Source organism: Arachis hypogaea, chromosome 7, assembly GCF_003086295.3.
Source record: "Arachis hypogaea cultivar Tifrunner chromosome 7, arahy.Tifrunner.gnm2.J5K5, whole genome shotgun sequence".
Classification (NCBI taxonomy): domain Eukaryota; kingdom Viridiplantae; phylum Streptophyta; class Magnoliopsida; order Fabales; family Fabaceae; genus Arachis; species Arachis hypogaea.
This window is the reverse complement of record NC_092042.1, coordinates 13,838,010-13,844,377: the sequence shown is the minus strand read 5'-3', so window position 1 is coordinate 13,844,377 and position 6,368 is coordinate 13,838,010.

The following is a 6,368-nucleotide window of genomic DNA, read 5'->3' as shown; positions in this document are numbered from 1 at the left end:
AATAAAAAATATTTTTTATATCTTTAAATATGTTTGATAAATTTTTAATATTAAAAACAAAATATTACAAAAATAAAAAACATCTTTTTTAAAAGTTATAATCTATATTTTTTTAAAATATCTCTTTTACTTTAGAAAAGATGTTTTAATGTAGTAAATAAATAAAAAATTATTTTTATGTCATTGTGTTTAAATATAATTAATAAATAAAAAATATTTTTATATAAAATATCCAAATATAAAATTATTTTTTATTTATAATTTTTTTTAAAAAATACTTAAAAATATTTTTTTAAATTCATCCAAATAAACCCTTTATCCTATACGAAAAAAAAAATAAATAAGGGAAGAAGATGACACAACCATGTATTTTGTAATGACCCAACTTTTAGCATGTCGTCACTAATGCTAGCCGTCAGACGCTACTTCACGGCTTTTTCTAGAGACTCTAGACCTTATATTAAATATATACATATGAGTATATAGCGCTAGTCGAGATCGTGTGTGGAAGTAAAAGAAGTCGCTCTAACCCTCCGGTAATGCTACTGTTGCTCGTTAGTCTCAAGGCTAAAAACTCAAAAAAAGATCTCGCCGGTTTGCATCTGCGGAACGGGGAACTAAGGGGTGAGAACCTAAGATTTTCAACAGGGTACTACATAGGAATCCTAAAGGGTTCCGCAACCTAAGTCTAAAACTTCGCGCAGTTAGGTCCGTAAGTCACACAAACAAGTACAAGCACAAGTATATAGCAAAATAGTAAACAAACACAAAGTACATGAAGTAGAGATAAATCACAATCATAGATAAATGCAGCAACCAAGTATGATGCATGCCTAGTCCTATGCAGGTTATAAACTCACGTGTCGGTTTACATTCCGCAACCCGACATTTTCTAGGAACTTGTCCTAGATATAGTTTCCCGATTTGTGTCCGATCGTGCATACGTGTCGATGTGGTCAAGAATACCACCAGTCTGTGACAACAAGCAATCGTCGCAAAGCTTGACGCCATAATATATGTATAAAGGGGAAGTGAAGTTTTAGCAGTCAGTGGGTAATACCCATCTCTAAACAACCTCAAGCACCTTGGGGCTTACAGTTTTTTTTTTCTGCAGCACATCTCAATAAAATTGATCTCTAAGGGACTTCTCTGCTCTTCTTTTTGAAAATTTGTATCCGGTCCTTTCTTAAAATATCTCAACCTTGTCACATATTTTATTAATTTGCCCTTGGTATTTTTGTACGTTTTCAATTTTACCTTTTTTGTACATAACTGTGTTTTTCTAGTTTTCTTTAGGCTTTTAGTGATGCTTTTATCACTAGTGTTATTACTTCACCATTTTACCCGCATATTTTTTTCTTAAAAGACCTTCTTACCCTTCATTAAGTTAATTAATAATTTTTAATTTGACTTTATGCCTAAAATTACTAATATACCACTAAGTACTCTAGTTTTACCGTTTAACCTGATTTAGCGTCAAAATGTTACCGGATTAATTCTAATATTTTTTAATGACCAAATAATCGATAATATTTTTAATTAATTTCAATTAAAACCTTAGGGACCTAAAATATCAGTTTACCCTTTATTAATTTATTTACTTATTATAGTTACTGTTTTTTTACCGTTTTACTTCTAATTTTTATTTAAACTTTTATTTAGACCCAAAACTTTATTGTAATTATAATTTGACCCAATTAATTTATATATTTACTAATTTATTTTTTATGATACTAAATTCAGAATTTTATTTATTTTTCATTGAGATTATATTTTTAACCCTCTTTTTACCCAAAAATGACCATAACACCCTTTTTACTTTTACACATTTGTTCAATAGGATTAAAACCAGTTTTCTAACTTATTTTCAACCCTTATACATGTGAACTTCATGATCATTTAGTGACTGAATTTTCAGGGGAGCAATTTTTTATTTTTATATACTTTTATTGACTCTTAAGACTTGAAACTTAAATTCCAAGTGCTCAAAATAATTTCAATAATTTCATACAATTTTTAGAGGCACATAAATTTCATATATCACTCAAATAACAACCTAAAAATATAGAAGCATCACTAAATTTCAAGAATTAAGAATCACACAAAATCACCACAAAGTGGCTCATATGAACACCGAAAACAAGTACAAACATACTCTAACTAATCCTAACACTTACCTCTTATGTACTTCAGTTATTAAAAAACGTGCACACAAGGGCAAAAACATAGCTAATGATGGTGAGTTTCGTTTTTGGCCTAAAGTGTCGCAAAACGTCGAAATTCAACCACTTTGAGCTCGAATCTCTCTAACTCCTTAAGCGTGTTCCATGGGTGCTTCAAGAGGAGTTCTCTATACATGAAGGAGAGTAAGAATTCATCATGGCTACTATTTCAAAAAAAATAGAAAATAAAAGGAGAAAGAACAAGAGTTTACCTAGCCAAAATTTCGATATAAACGCAAGGATTAACGAAAACGGGCAATAGTTTGTTCTTGTATGATTTGAGTCTTTGAAGAACATATGAATAAAAATGGAAGAAGAGTTGAAATAGGAGCTAGGACGCAGAGAACAAGTTCAATAATTTTCTCTCTTTCTCTCTCAAGAATTCGGTCAAAAGAGAGTAAAAACGTGTAAAGTGTTTTGTGAATTTTGTGGCCAATACTTCCTTAAATAAGAAATCAAACTCTTTTTGAATTTATGATGATAAAAGAAGCTGAATTTTTCGTGGTCAAGGGATGGCTTTAATGAAAAAGGGGCGTTAAAATGAGGAAGCTTGGTCAGCGCTTGCGTGTCGAGCTTATCCACAATTAATCGCAGTTAGGTACTCGAGATTAAAAACACAGCAGAGGGAGGTGAAAGATTGAGATAGTCTCAGTCCAGAGGCTGAGAAGGAGAGATAAGTTACTTGGATAGCAAGTAAGAAGATTTGGGGTCTCTAGAAGTCATTTGTGGAATACTAGTCAGAAATTCGATTCGGAGTAAATTTTACCGTGTGGTAAAATAATTAATGGCTAAGATTTATTCTTAAAGAAATAAATCATGAATAAATAGCTAGTATTGATCTTGGGATACAATTACTAAAGTAGAAATTATTTTACTACTGATTTTGAAGTTTTTGGTTATAACAATTTTTCTTGGCACATGCAAAACCGTCACAAAAATTGAATTTTCGGCTCAAAAAGTCTATAGTAACAAAAATAAACCAATGGTAAGCTAATATTTATTATTTACTAATCAAACTTGACTTAGGATATTAATTACCATCATAAAGTCAATTTTGATCTTATTAATGACTCTTTTCTATTTAATTTTTCATTTTTTCTTTAATTTTCACTTTTTCTTTCTATTTTTTTTTACTATTGGGTCAGTCTCATTATTTCTTATTGGACCTTGGTTTGGAATTTTTTAAAATAAATTTTAAAATAACCAGAGAAGTCTGAAAATTAGGTTGTTACATATTTTGACTCAGATTTCGTATGCAAAGAGAATTACATCCGGTTTAAACCATAAACTATGACGGAATTTTTACTATAGTGTCTATAACTTGGTGTCTAACTTTTGTCTAATTTACTTTTTACGATCAATTTTAAATATTTAATAATTATTTATTTTTATATTTTAAAAATTAAATATAAACTTTTAATCTTTTATAATAAATTAGAGAAATACTTTTAGACATCATAACCATTACCTATCACTATAATCAACATTATTACAATGACTAATCCAATAGTTCAAACCAAGTTCTTAACACCTAAATGTAACCTACCTTAAAACACCTCTAAATACTAACACAAATGAGTGAAAAAAAAATTATATGAGTTCAATCTAGCCATATTTCTTGAAATCTAACACTCTTATTTTTTGTCACTCTTTACGACTTTTTTTTATCTATTTATTCTCATACAATAAAATCAACTTTTTATAGAGTGAGATTTTCATATATAAAGGGAGTTGCCATAACAAAATGATATTTTCTTCTTTTGTTCTTCAGACTATTGTTACATCTAGAACTTATTATATCTAGAATTGTGAGAGTTTGTATTGAATGAAAATTATTTATTATTTTGCTTAATTTGATCTCGTAAAATCTTCTCTTTTGATACCATTTTGTTTTGATAAGATATGTCACATTGAATGTTGATTTACTTGATATGTGTCTTACTGAAATTCAGATTCTATATTAATTTTTTTTCTTGACCTGCGTGCAACACTTAGACTTGATTTGATAAAGATTTTTAAAGAGGTATTTGTACTCTTTAAAAATACAAATAACTCATTTTATATTTTTGAGTAAACTATCATTTTTATCTACGAAAGTTTTATACGCTGATAAATTTACTCACGAAAAAAATAAAATTACAATTGAACCCATAAAAGATAGATTCTATATAACAAAATTATCCAAACGTTGAAAAATAACTTAAAAATCCCAAATTACTCTTTTTCTAACCCTAATCTCAATACCTCTCTCCTAAATCTTAACCCTCTCTTTATTCTTTTCATAAATTTTACCACCTTCTTCACCAACACCATCATCACCGCCATCGTCACCAATCGTCAGCCTCATCTTCTTCCTTTTTCATTGTCACAGCCATAAACAACAACAACTATAAGTAATGAAACTACAAAAATATTCAGATTTTCTTTTTCAAAAAAAAAAATTAATAATAAAGAAGAGTTATGGAAGTGAAGAGAAGTATTGCGAGAGGGACTCCAATCCAACTAAGATGTGCCACTGCTGTCCACACTATCCCTATTTTTTTTTGTTATGATTCCGCATATTGGATTTGCAGATGTGGAGGAGGAGGAGGAGGAGGAGGAGGAAGGAGAAGGGAGCACTATTCGGAGGAGGAAGAAGAAGAGCATGTATCGTCTTTTGGAAAGATAAAACTGAAGAAGGGAGCACTATTCAGACCCAGGAGGAGAACGAAAGAGAGTTTTCAAGGTAAGGGAACAATTACTTCACTGTGGGATGATCGATTCAATTTTGACAGTCACATGCGCCAACACTTACTCTTTTACAGCGACCATAACCAGCTTCGCGCGCCGGCAACTCCTCCATTGCCCAGTTTGTGAAGGTCAACGCCTTCCAGATCGGGGTAGGAGCTGATATCATAGAATTGGAGATTGAAATAAGCCACAAAGAGGTGTGTCGTCTCACATCGGAGCTAGCAGAGGAGAAGAACGTAAGGCGTAGAGTAGAAGAGCAGTTGCAGGAAGCAAAGGTTGCAAGAAGTAAAGGATCATCACTGTTGTTGTTGTTTATGACTGTGGAGAAAGAGAAAGGTGAGATTGACGGTTGGTGGCGGTGGCGATGGTGATGGTGGTGGTGGTGGTGGTAAAGAAGGTGGTGAAATTTATGAAAAGAATAATGGAAGGGATGAGATTTGGAAGAAGGGGGTTGAGATTAGGGTTAAGAAAAGGATAATTTGGGATTTTAAATTAATTTTTCAGCATTTGGATAATTTTTTCATATGAAACCCATCTTTTCTGGGTACAATTGTAATTTTATTTTTCTCATGAGTAGATTTGTCAGCTTATAAAATTTTCGTGGATAGAAATGGTAGTTTACTCTTTGGTAAATTAAAAAGCTCATATGCTTGTGCTTGCAGCTTTTAAAAGTTAGGAGTAATTTTGAAAGCATCTAAGGGTGAATTTTTTAAATCTAGTCTGTGCTTATCAAAATAAAAAGTCTAATATAATTTTGTATATTAATTAATATCCAAATTTAATTTTTACATTAATGTCTATTATAATATTTTTTATTTTTAAAAGTTTTTTTTATCAAATACACTTCTTTTGCTTGTGCTTTAAAAGTTATTTTTAATTTAATTTACTAAACATAAATGCTATAATTTTTAAAACATTATCTTTTAAAAGCAACTTTTAAAAAGTAAAAATTTTACCAAACTAAGTCTTAGAATAAAGGATTCATTAATACACATATTTAATTATGGTTATTAGAATATGCTATAAAGTAATTACCAAATCAGCCCTGAGATTTTTAAGACCGGACACTTTAATCCCTCAACTTTTGAAATACACAAAAAACTCTCCTAAGTTTAATTCCAGCAGACAAATCAGTTCCTGGCCTTGTTTTTCCGTCAATAATAAACAAAAAAATGCTAACATAGAGGCATGTACTAGTATACGTGTCAGTCAGTTGTCCACGTATGCAAATAAGACAAATTAATCTATGGACTTATGGTTCCAAAACTGCGTTTGATTCCCTTCTCCCTTCTCCCAAGAATACCAACCCCAAGAATGCCAACTTATACCCAATCAGATTCACCTACATGACGGTATCCTTAATCACCGACCATGAAAGCTTAATCAGGAGCCAATCCTTCACCACTCCAACAAAGT